Raw genomic sequence first — 13,525 nt, 5'->3', positions numbered from 1 at the left:
CCCTTATAAGTCTCTAGTATATGGTACCAGGAGTACCCCGGGCATAGGTGGTAAAAGGGTCCCCAGGGCTGCAGCACGGTTTTGTGCCACCATGAGGGACCCAAATAAACTACTGACAGCAGGCTTGACATTGCAGACTGCAGGAGCAGTGCAAAATGCTCGAGCTTGACTGTGCCCTCACCATGAGTGGCACAGTCATGACACTATTTTTAATACGTCAACATCCCTAAAAAAGGCCTCCTGAGCCCAGGAGGAAGGGTGCAGTATATTAAAGGTGAGGACATATAAGTGCAAGTACGTATGTCCCTATAGTGGCGTTCTCCATTGGAAACTACAATAAGTAAAACCGATAGCGCTGGCACATATACAGCGTCAGCCCTATCTTCAGAGGACGTTCCCTCAGTTGCATGTGGGCGTGACCCATGCAATTGAGGGAATTCCTTTGGCTCTGTACCAGTGCCATAATACAGATGCTGGCGTGGAGGCAAAGAAACTCTCAGGAGACGCACTCACAGTGCGCCATCTAAATGGTGGCGCACTCTTCAGTGTGCCCCCTTATTACAGCCCTCTGGAGGGGTAAAGTGGGTCCCATGGACCCCCTGGGCATCCCCTTGCAGTCGGGTGAAGTCAATGACTGCACCACCCTGCAAGGGGATCTCTAATAATGTGCTGTATCCATAATATGGCCCTTGGTTGCCCCAGCTTCTCTGTGCTCTGGCTGGCAAGCCTGCACTATATGCGTTTGCTGCTGCCAGAACAGGATTTTGACCTCTTGCTAGGCAGTGTGATCACTCCCAGGAGTCAGGAACAAAGGCTTGGGCAGAAAGGAGGCACACCTCGCACGCTGGCTAGTGAAGTGGCACATCAAGGCAGTGAGCTTAAGAGGCTGCAAGACCTATGTAATGCATCAGGGCTGACTCCCAGTGAAGGAAACAGTCCTGCTCCTGCTCCAAGCAAATTTCCACCGGGACAGGCTGGAAATTAGTTAGTCAAGGAAGTCATACCCCCAGACATCCAGCCACACCTCCAATGTGGGCAGACAGGTCTGCACACTAAAATTAGATTTCTGCCATCTTCAAAAGTGGCAGAATAGAGGGTTCTGGGTAGAAACGGTGACCCACACCCCAAAATGTTGTCACCTCAGGGACGGACTAGCTGCAGGTATTAGCTGCCTATTGGCAACTAGCTCCCAGACCCCTAACTCCACGAATTCTAGGATTTAAGGGATCCACCCACCGACACCAGAACCTCAGTTCTGAACAACCTGCATCAAAGAGGACAGAAGAAGAGATCCTCGCCAGTGACAAAAAAGACTTGCACAAAGCAAAAGAGGGATACTCTGCACCTGTGGTAATGGTCTTGGAACTGCCTGATCGAGACACATCCTAGGCTATTTCTCAGCTCCCCCAGACAGAGGGACCCCAGTGGGAGTCTGCAGCACCTACAGACTCCCCTGGACTAGTGGCACTAGTCCCTTGCAAACTGCAGGTAAAACAATATTCCGGATCTAAAGAATCGCTGGCCATCGGGCCCCTGAGGTATCACCCAAATACAGATGGTTTAGTGCATTGTGGGAACTGTAGTCGTGCCTAACCCCCACGCCACATAATTCTCCACTTTCTTACAGTAGGCTTTAATATAGAATAACAACAATCCACCCGTAAAATGCCTATTCCTTTAAACATTCTTTTCATTAAAAAATACAGTTCATAATAAACAGATTAGGCCTATAGCAATGTTCATTTGCTTGCCAGCATAACCAACTCAGTTCTACTGTAGCAAGTATAAGCTTTGCCAAAAGCAAAAAAGTGCAATACAAAGCAGGCAAATTCAGTCCAATCAAATGCTGCACTCAGGGTAACCTGCCTGTCAGTGGAGCCTAAACCGCTTTCTTAGTAGAAGTAGAAGATGTTTTTGTTGATCACATAAAGTCAAGGAACAGGGTCACTCTCAAGCCAGACCTACAAATCTGTGTAAATTAGTGTAGCCCTGGGCATCCACTTCTTCTATCAAACACACGTCTGAAGTCTAAAGTTAATGATGTAAGGGAAGGATGCTGGGACAGGAAAGTGGCAATATATTCCTCATGACTACCCAACTCTCATCTGTGCCACTGTCAGAGAAAACGCTGTAAATTATATACTTATGTAAGGCACATCAGCATATCACGTTGCCATGTGTGTGCTCCTAAAAGTGCAAGGTCTATACCATTGTACGCTTGACACTTTTTGTGTGTTAAGGAGACTTTCTACGCACCAATATTGCTGCTGGCTCAGGTAGCTGGATAAACAAAATAATCAATGCTGCGTTGAGGGGAAGAACTTTTTTTCTGTGGAAGCACACAACTTCTGCCCAATCAATATGTGTGCTCTCGTCCCACAGCCCCTCTCTGTGGTACTTCTGAAATCTCAATTTTTAGGTTAATCACATAAGATCTAGGGACAGCAGCACTGTCAAGCCAGGCCTTAACAGTATCACACAAGACCATGCCCCCTTCATAAAATGTTGTCTGCATTTCACATGAGTCACAACGCCACAGTTTCTTCTTTAAAACTGGCAAAGGTTGGCGTGGCTTACTGCTGAACAAGATGGCCACAGCCTAAAGGAGATCCGAGGGAGACATAGACTCCCCTGACGATCCGCTATATAATCCGATCACTGATTGTACCCCAAAGACACACACTAACAGCGGAAAGCGAAAGGATTCCGCCGATCTGACTCCGGAACTTGTCCAGTGTTCGGCGCAGTGGGGAGAGCGCGGAGACGGAGCGACCTGCTGACATGGCTGAAGCCGGGGACTAAATTGAGGTGCAGGCCCGTTTGCAGGGGGCAGGGATCGGCACATTTCGACCGACGTGGGAAGCGGCTCGGCAAACGTACGAACCACAGAGCGGGGTCACCAGTGGTGGCTTGCCTCGTTTGGGACCCGCTCCTGCCCCGGGAATGTGAATAAGGTGCCAGCCGCATGGAGATCCCTGTCCGCTGCTTTCGGGTCGGAACTAATGCCAGATACACACTAGAGATGGCGGATGCGGGGACGGTCTAGCAGGGCGGCCGGAGCCAGAACCTATGGACCAATGAGTACCACCCGGAAACATCTATCGCCCAACCTCGGGCCGCAATCAACATTTCCATTGCCTCACGGAACACTGAGGAGGGCGCGGCCTGGCTGCCTGACCGAGGCCAGGACCTCTATTGCAGCAGGGGCCCACTTGGACGATTGTAACAGGGAGCGGACAGCACACAATACTGTGGCCTCGACTGTGTGGAGTTCTGGGACACTGGTGAGTGACGTGGCGATCTGGCTGGCATCCGAGAGGGCGATTGACAACCAGTGAGCAAATCTTCCTACAGCACATCGGGGGGTCATGAGCCCAGGGCCTCAGAGGACCCACATACTGACACTGGCGGCGGCAGGGCGTACAGGCCCCAAGCACCATACAGGCCGAAACTGGAAGCTCATTCAAACCTATTGGCTGGTGACCCCCAAGAATTGGACAACAGGGTTAGTGGGTGCACAATAACGAAACATTGCATAGGCAGCATCCCGGGCCTCGCATCGCAAATCATAGGCCCCACCAAGACAGTTAATGGGGCTGAGGGAAAACCGACAGGCCGCGCAGGACCGGCTGCCTCGGGGCAGGTGGCGGTGATTACCGACTGGCGCTGCTCTGTCCAGTCAAGGATGGGGCTTCTGGTGTAACAACGTTAGAATTACGGGCATTCCGGAAAGCGAAGGGGGCCCTGCCATGGACTTGTATGTAGAAGACCTCATAAAAACTAGATTGCAACCCAGAGGGCTCTCCACTTTCTTCTCTGTTGAAAGAGCGCACAGGTTGCCGGGGGGGGGGGGTAGGCCCAAGCCTGGGGCTCCCCCTTGACCTAATCTTGCCCGCATTTTCAATTTCCGAGACAGGGATGCCATACTGCAGACGGCGAGGGTGGCTCCGCCACTACGTATCCAAAACTCGACGGTGTCCTTCTTCCCGGAGCTTCCTGGAGTTTAAAAAAGAATAGAGAACCAGGGAAGTGCCTTACTGGATGCTGTTCCCAGCAAAGCTACGTGTAGTGGAGGATGGGAAAACTTGTTTTTTCGAGACACCTGTGGAGGCCCACGTCTAGCTCGAGGGGTGGCTGTGAGTGGAAGGGTCCAGATGGTCAGAAAGACGCCAGCTACATCACAGGGTGGAAGAGGACCCCAGGGACCGTGGCCAGGAGCAAGAGCAGGACCACCCACAGCGGAATGGGACCGAGGAGTGAGATTTTGTATGGCGGCTGGAAATCGCTAAATGACTTCTTAGCCTCAGCGGATAGTCTGAAAATATTGATAGCATAGAGATTAGACCTAGAGGTATCTCCGACCATTCCCCATTGTTCATACTTTCCCTGGACGCACGAATGGCGTTTGATATGGTTGAATGGCCCTTCCTGTTCGCTGTGCTTCATTACCTGAGCTTCGACCCTAAATTTTGCGCATGGGTCCGTCTCCTTTACACTAAGCCAGTGGCTCACGTTACGGGCACGCGCCACGGCTGTCCCCTATCACCTCTGCTTTTTGCCCTGGTGTTGGATCCGCTGGTGGCATGGATTAGGTGGGAGCCAATGATACGAGGAATCAAATGGGCGGAAGGGTGGGAAGACCGCATCTCCCTATATGCGGACGGTGTCTTGTTATATATGGCCTCCCCTAGGCGCTCCTTACTGGTTCTCCTAAATGTATGCGAGCTCTTCGGGTGGGTGTCTGGTTATACCATAAACTGGTCCAAATCTGTCCTGTATGTACTACACGGCCCCCCACCTCACCTCCCTACAGAGTGCACGCTCCAGATCACGGGAGACACATTTAAATATTTAGGTATATACATAACAGCCAACCCTGATGACTTCTTCAACCGAAATCTGCAGCCCCCACTGGAGCACCTAAATAGGAATGCAACACACTGAGGGACATTGCCGCTAACGCTGTTGGATAAGGCAGCGTTTAAAACAAGCATTAAAAATGCAATAGGTCTCGCCTTTAATTAAGTTAAAGCCATTTGCTTTGCTATATAATACCATTAGCAAAGCAAATGGCTTTAACTTAATAAAAGGCGAGACCTATTGCATTTTCAATGCTTTTTTTTGTTAGGTACGGGGAGATTAAGTGATTTGCCCAGAATCACAGGATGTTCAGCGTACTTACCGAGACTCGAACACGGTTCCCCAAATTCGAAGTCGACCGCCCTAGCCGTGAAGCCTAGTTTGGCTTTTGTGCAGAATGTTGCAAAGTTATAATAAAAAAGTATTATAAGCATTTTTGTTGCCCTATCTATAATTAACATGATATTATGTATAACTGAACAAACGTATTAAAAATAGAATTTAAAAAATGTTTACTTTTTTATGTTGGCAGGCTTGTCCTTATCTATTGGTTGATTGTTACAGTTTTTTGTTGTTATTTTGGGTGGGTGGTAGATATAATCAATGGGAGGGTAGAGGTTGAGAAATAGTATGTGACTTGTAATACGAGTAGCGGACGAATATTAGAGAAGAATTAACAAATGCCAGATTTTGAGGGTACTGTGGAGCTATTGAAATGGCTGAAGTGTGGAACAGATGTTTTTAAAAGGGTCATGAGTTATCTAAGCACTATTGTGCAATATGAGATAACATCAGTATTAAACAAGAGGCAGGGGTTACTAGGGCTACAAGGCTATAACAGTCACAGAATTAAACAAGTGTAAGATGGGAACAGGCAGTGAGCAGACACAGAGCAGGAAGAGAGGTGGCAGCGGGCAGACAGGGTCAGGAGGGAAACAGAGAGAGTGAAGGGCAGTGGGAGCTAGATTGTCGGCTCTCTGAAAGGAGGAAGACAAGAGTTCCGACATCAGGGGATGGTGCAGAGAAGCACTGGTAATGTTTAGGGCAAAGAGAAGTACTTAAAGGAGACACAGTAGTGACAAAGAGGTGAAGCTGGGAGAGATGAGAATCATTGCCTTGGTGTTTACTGCTTGTTACATTTACACCCTTGGAAAAGTTAAATGGAATGATTTCAACCCGTGCTGCCGGTTCACATGAAAGAACTCAGAAAGATGCGATCTAAAAGTATCGGGGTTGGATGAGTGCAGATAGGGAGGTTCTCCCCCTTCATAACTCAATGTGGCTTCAGTACTGTTCTGTGTGGGGTGCAAAGGTCAGCCGAGCCTGTGTTACTCCGGCGCCTGCTGCTGCTCCTGGGCCCCAGTCGCCTCCTATGTGATCCTGTGCAGTGGCACCAATAACATGGTGTCAAGAACAACGCCAGTCACAGGTGGGAGTGGGAAATCAGAAAGCATGACCAGCCATGGATGACACATTTCACAACCAAGAGCAGGCTACTGCCATTACTGTGAATTTACCAACGGATTAAGGGATGTCTTTGAAACAAGTAGCGGCAGGGGCGGACGAAAAGGACAAGTTCACTCGAACCCGTAGGACGTTTTTAATCATGATAATGGAAGAAGGACACTGCCGGGCTTCTGACAAGTAACTCGCTAGAGTAACTTACTGACCCGCCTAGTAAAATTATTTAATGTAAAGCTCCAACTTACATTAAAAATGATGGATATGTTTTTGAAAATTATGGGTAACTGGCTGTAATGTCTCTTACAGCGTTTGAATGTTGCCATGCGTAACAATAGCAGCTACGGGTCAAATGATATTTTGCAATTTGCTTTGATTAAAATGATTTGAAAAAAACACTCAACATGGTATTATTCAGGAACTACAAGTTATCGCAGTAAAGTTAACAAGGCAGCGCTGGAAGGAAGGAGAAATGCGAGTCACGGCCAAACAATGAAGCGCTCTTCAGGAACTACAAGTTATCGCAGTAAAGTTAACAAGGCAGCGCTGGAAGGAAGGAGAAATGCGAGTCACGGCCGGAGGCCGGCCGTGAAAACAATGAAGCGCTCCTGAAACTGAAAGCACGGGCGGCCGGCCGTGAAAGCCTGTGATGCCGCAGGGGGTGGAGCGGCAAACTGAAAGCACGGCCGACCGGCCGTGAAAGCCTTTGATGCCGAAGGGGGTGGAGCGGCACCAAGCTGGGCAACAGATGGCTGACGATTTGATGCTGTGCACGCGCATTTTAGGTCAATGCGCTTGCGCATTGACCTAAAAGCGCACGGGCACAGCATCAAATCGCCAGTTAGTTAAAGTCTGTTTAAGCCCTTTAGTCTCGCTCCGCTCAATGCGCATGCGCATTGACAGGTCGCGAGACCTAAAAATGATGGCCCTCCCTCGATTTCTAAATGCGCTGGAAAACACACAGCTCCCAGTGCCGCCGGGCTACTTTAAGGCGATAGCAGCCCAGGTCTCCAGCCTGCTATGGGGAAACAAACCGGCGCGCATAGCACAGAACAAGTTGATCTGAGGATGGTATGACGGTGGGATAGCACTCCAAAACATACAATTATATTACTGGGCGTCGCAGTTAAAGGTAGTCAACCAATGGATACATGCCCCGCAAACAGACCCAGCATTTAAGGCAGACAGATTTGTATTGGGATCGAGAAGTATGTTATCTGTCCTTTATAACAAGAAGCAAGCCCCTGCGTTAATAGGGCACGCAAAGCACACAGTTGCCATATGGCACACAGTGCAGGCTAAATTGGCCTGGCAAGGGGTCATAACCCAATTTACTCCACTTTGGGACACAAAGCGGCTGGGTAAGCTCAGGAATAGTAAGGGCTTTGATCAGTGGGACGCAATAGGCATATCCACGGTGGGTGACATGTGGAACAAGGGGGAAGTTATTACATTTGAACATCTTCAGCAACAGTATGAGTTGGTTTTTAGGTACACACATATAAAACACGCAATAGCAACGGTCCTACCACCTGGTACCGAAGTCCCGGAGGTGTCGCCTCTGGAGGACAGATTACTGACAGACTGTATGCATAAGCGGGCTCAATCACTTACCTACCGAAAATTAGTTAACAACCTGCCGGACCCCAGAGGGCCCCTCAGGGGAAAATGGTCTCGCGATGTGGGTGACCTGGACGATACTGAATGGCAGGAGGCACTGGCCTCACCACGGGAGGTGGGTATACCTTCACGACTCAGACTAGTGCAGCTTAAAATTCTACATCGAACCTATTACACTAGGCATACCTTGCACATGATGGGTAAAACCTCACCCCCTTACTGCTTGCGATGCTGCGGGGATGAAGGTACCTTTTATCACACCATATGGCAATGTCAGGAAATTATGGAATACTGGACAAAGGTGATGAGAACAATATCACAAACGGAGGAAGTGTCACTGGTACAAGAGCCCAAGAGGTGTTTGCTAAATGTATTGGAGCCAAATGACCTTACTCACCAGGCACAAGACGGGGCCACGCTGGGGATAATGGTTGCAAAACGCAATGTTGCACAAAAATGGGGATCAGCAGAGTTACCATCACTTGCCTCGTGGTGCAAGGACATGGACGCAGCCATGATAGCAGAGAGAACGGTGTTCATCAAACGTGGCTGTCCCCGGAAGTGGAGGGGCATGTTACACATTCAGGGGAGACATTAGTGAGCCCCCCCTCCCTGGGCCACTATCGGCCTCCGGGATCCCATGTTGTAGAACTGAAAGACTCTCATTTAGGCCAGATAACATTTTTTTAAATCTACACAAGTAGACTTACACTATACATAGAGTATGGATTAAAGGAAGGGGGCCACCTGGCCTCACTTCCTAAGCCTTGTAAGCCCCTTGGACCCCATCTCCCAGGGCTGTTTATTTTCATTAAGGGGGGGGGGCGCACGGCTCCCCTCCCCAAGCCTTGTTAGGTCCGGGGAACCCCAGGGCCATTTCTAAAATTTATGGGGAGGAGGACCACGCAGACCCCCACCCTGAGCCACTAACGGCCCCCGGAACCTCATGTCCCGGGGTCCGCGTTTCTTAAAGATGGGTGCCCTGGTGCCCACCCAGGGCACCCATTATGTTCTTGTTGTGGGTCAGGGGGGCCTTAAGGAAGCGGGAGCCGGCATTGCTCCCACCCATATGGGGCAGCTACTGATGCTGCTCCCTTCCGTCGGAAGCAATATTTTGATCTGTTTCCCTGACTGTATCACTGCGGGTAGGCAAGCAGATCAAAGTCTGTTCCCAGCTGCCAGGAGCATTTTCAAAACTCCCGATGGCTTGGAGCAGACTTTATGTTTTGAAAATGCTCCCCCATGCGGATGCAAGCACAGGTTTCCCTGCCCTCGCTGGTGGTGTCCCTAGTACCAAAAGCAGCCTGGAGAGGAAGGTTGGGTGCCCTCTTCCCCGTCAAAATCCCAACTGGCACCAGGGGATGGGGTACCCAGGGCCAAAAGCAGCTTGAGGATGGGGCCGCGTGCCCCCTCCATCTGTACAACATGCTGTGCCCCAGGGACTGGTGTCCCTTGGGCCTAAAGCAGCGTGGGGAGTGGGGCCACATGCCCCCTCCCCCTCAAAAACATGCAGAGTCCCAGAGATGGGGTCACCGAGGCCGAAATTGGCCTACCCCTAAAATGTCGGGCTGAGTGGATGGGGTCCCCAGGGACAAAATCAGATTGGGGAGGGGAGCCATGTATGCCCCTGCCCCCCAAACAAAAACCTCTTCCCCAGGCCCTGGCCCATCCAGGTGATTTTTTTAAAAACAAGCGTGGGAGCTCGTGCTTGTTTTTTTATATAATTGCCTTAAATTTGATCCTTCAGTGTACTGCTCCTCTGCAAATTTGCAGAAAAATTTGAAAAAAATTAAATTTTGGCTCCAGGACGGGACCAATGAGACCTCACCACTAAGTGTGGACAGTTAACTCTGCTCCGCCAGCGGACTTTGTGGAGTTTTAGGACTCCGCACTCCGTTTGGAGTGCGAAATTTGCAAAAACTATGCGCTCAAAGTGGAGCGGAGTTTATCAGTGCCAGCATATACAAGAGAGATCGCTAGAGATAAACAAACCAGTCCGCAGTTACTTGGACACCGCATAAAATGATCAGGGTGAACCGGGAGATTAAAGCGTGACCATGTGCCATGTCAACTGAGCAGAATTAAAAACCCGAATCCCTCTTTCAGTGTTCCATGTGTACTTGTTAAAGACCTACACCAGGGTCTCAAGATGTAACAAAACAAAAACAACGAGATATATATAGATATAATAACCTTCACACCCCTTCCATGCACACTGTTGGTATCAATAATGTCATAAAGCATGTCATGAGTAATGTAATATGTGAGATAATTAGCAGTGCATACTGAGGGTGTGAGTTATAGTTACCTTGGGGCACAAATTATAGTTACTTGAGACAACTATAGCTAATGAATTTCAGTGGTTTTATAGTTTCACACAAATGTAACACCACTTTAGCCTTTGTTTTTTTTCAGAGAATTTCAAAGTCTTTTTTAATGTAGACTACCAGACGCTGGACTATTTATTTGTAAATCCTCGCTAGCAGTGTCAAGAATGAGAGTGAGACTTTACAAGCCAGAAGTGGGAGACCACAACAGGCTATGTATAATCCGAGACCCATCCGAAAACAAGATGGCAGCAGAAGAATCAAAATGGCATCAGCCACTACAGTTTCTTAGGGCAACATTTTTAAGCAGTTCCAGAGATGAGTTACATTTACAATTGCCTAATGTAGTTGCAGTGAAACAGAATAATTTTATTAGAATATGATTGCAAAAAGTTTAACAACTGCTGGAGCGTGTTTCTCTGAATTACCTAGTGAGCGGTAATATTTGGTGTCCAACAGTATTCGTGGAGACACATGGCAGACAAGACTACTGGGCAACTGGGGTGGTTGAGATCATTTGCCACTGGTGTCCTAGAGTCCATCCTACTATGACTCTGCAAAGTGGCCCAAGTACAATCCTTTCAGCACTTGGCTCTCAGGGTAACATGAACGTGCAGACATAGGCTTCTCAGACCGGAAATGTGGAGTTCCCAAGCTCAGTACTCACAATAAACCAACAAGCACAATAAGTATAATGTCCGGCTCAGTGATTTGATTTAAAGAAAAAGAAAGTTTTTTTAATTACACAGCAGTATTAAAATCTACAAAATCTAAAGTCAATATACAGGGCAGTGACCCGGGTATGGTCTGTCCTTGAGGCGTTACAATCTCTTAGTTCCTTTGCTAATCCTATCCAGCGGACTACTTTTTGGTTGATCCAACAACCCCTGTGAACTGGTAAAGCATGAATGAGGCTCCGGTGTAGTGTTTAGCTTTTCCCACAAGTCAAATGTGCACTTAGATCATGGCTTCCCGCAGCTCTTAATTCCTTGTTAGGCACTGGGAAGGCGGTAGTTTTATCTTGCTCCTTTTGAACTGGTCAAGTCAGTGGTGGCTGGTGACTTTTCAAAGTGGTAAGACATAACATTTGGAGACAATCATAACATAAGAACCGGGCACAGTTGATGAGCCCGACAAGGGAAACAGTCATTACAACATGGTTATAACCACATGTCACACAAAGCCATTACCACAAATATATGTTTATACCACGCATGGCTTTACAATGAATTTCGTACTAAAGGCATGAATGATAAAGGCATATGCGTGGTAAAGGTTTCGGCATATTTGTGGTAAAGGCAAGTACAGGTAACGGTTCAGGAGAGCTCTTTAATATTTGAACTTTTGCACACTGTGATTGTACTGCACAGGAATACAGACACCCCACTTACGGGCTGCTCAGCATCTCGTGGTAGCAAGACTGTAAGTCCAAGTCCATAGCTGTACAGATGGTCATGCTGTTCTCCCCAATATCTGAAAGTGCTACAGAGCTGGTGTGCACCAACTGCAAGCCAAGGAGGGTGTGTCCTGTTACCCAGAGACTTCCCATTCGAAGCGAGAGTGCCCACGGTACTTCAAGAGCGCGTCTCCGCTGTGAAATGATGTAGGAGCTCCTTGCTAAGAAGACCTGTGAAGCGCAGAAAAAACAAAAAAAGGTATTATGTGCTTTTCAGACATCACTCTGCAGCCCAACTTATCCATTACCATGCATGCCAAATTTGGGGCACGTATGTGCCTATACCAACCACGGCTTTGAATACCTTCATAGATATGGAGTAAGGCAAGGTAGCGCAATCACTGCGTTGCCTTACTCTGCACTAGGGAGGCAATCCAGTGGTGTTACAGTGGGTGTTACCAGGCAACAACCTTGGATTTGGATGCTTTGTCAGATTTACAAAACATGTAAACCTGGGGATGCGCCAAAACGTTACGCCTTCCCAGAAGAGGCACAACGTAGAAAAATACCTTTATTTCTCCTCCTTTTCCTCTTTCCATGTGTGCTGCATTCTGCAGGAGGACACATGGAAAGAGGAAAATGCCTCCCAGGATTGTTTTTGTGCAGGAAGGCGCCCTTTCCTGCACAGAAAATAATCCTGCCGACAAACAATCCTGTCGACCAAACAGGCATCCTTGCATCATGGTGCAAGGGTGCCTGCATTGGCGCAAGGCTGCCAAAACGGCACAATCGCAGGGGAAAGGACATGGATGCATCATATTGGATAAATACAGTGCGTTTCTGCCCTTTCACTTTGATGTAGGGCAGCACAGAAAGGTGACTTGCTGCGCTGCCCTATGTCAAATACTCATAAATGAGGCCCTCTGTGTGTACAATCAGCTCCATAGGCCATTCAAATCAGATATGAATATTGTCACCAGCTTCTTTTACATGAGGTCCGTAGACTGACACCCCACCCTCTCACTCTACCAACGCAGTGGCAATGGCCATACAGCGGCAATGTATTATTCTCAACAGCGCTAACTAAGCGAGCACCGCCAGCTCTGCAGAACATGTCCACAAGCCTCTCAGAGCAACAAGATTTCACACACTCCAAAGCGGACAATCTACAAGCGCCCAGACGTCACATCTGTGGAGGAGGTGCACTATATAAATACCAATAATAAAAATTAAGGGCCTCATTTATGAGGTTTTGCGGTAGGGAAGCGCAGCAGGCCTTCCTGCTGTGCTCCCTACGGCAAAAGAAAAGGACAGGAATGCGCTGTATCTATAAGATACTGCGCATTCCTGCCTATTTCCCCAGTACCGGCGCACAATGGGCTGCCTGCCCCAACGCACAATGGTGCAAGGGTGCCGCGTTGCAGGGATGATTATTTTTGTACAGGAAGGGAAACCTTTTGTGTTATACTTATCCCCTGTTCTTAGCTGCTATTACTTAGGGCCCCTTCCCTGCATTATAATCGGAATTCACCGCATTTTTCGCGGGTCCGGTTCCGGGTGGTGGGGTGATAACGGGCGCCATCTTGGACTGGTGTGGACGCCGAGGAACACCAGTAGTGAGCGGTCTAGCGCTCCTCACGCCCTGAGGGATATCTACTTAAGGCGAGCATTTGGGGGAAAGCCCTTGATGAAGACACTGAATGCTGCATAACGCTAAGCGCTTTACGATCGCGCTGCTCTTTTAAATCTCCTTTTACCTATTTTATTTCTTTTGTGTTATACTTATCCCCTGTTCTTAGCTGCTATTACTTAGGGCCCCTTACCTGCATTATAATCGGAATTCACCGCATTTTTCGCGGGT

This window comes from Lissotriton helveticus, chromosome 2_2, assembly GCF_964261635.1.
Source record: "Lissotriton helveticus chromosome 2_2, aLisHel1.1, whole genome shotgun sequence".
Classification (NCBI taxonomy): Eukaryota; Metazoa; Chordata; class Amphibia; order Caudata; family Salamandridae; genus Lissotriton; species Lissotriton helveticus.
The sequence above is the reverse complement of the archived record's forward strand: the minus strand, read 5'-3'. Positions refer to the sequence as shown.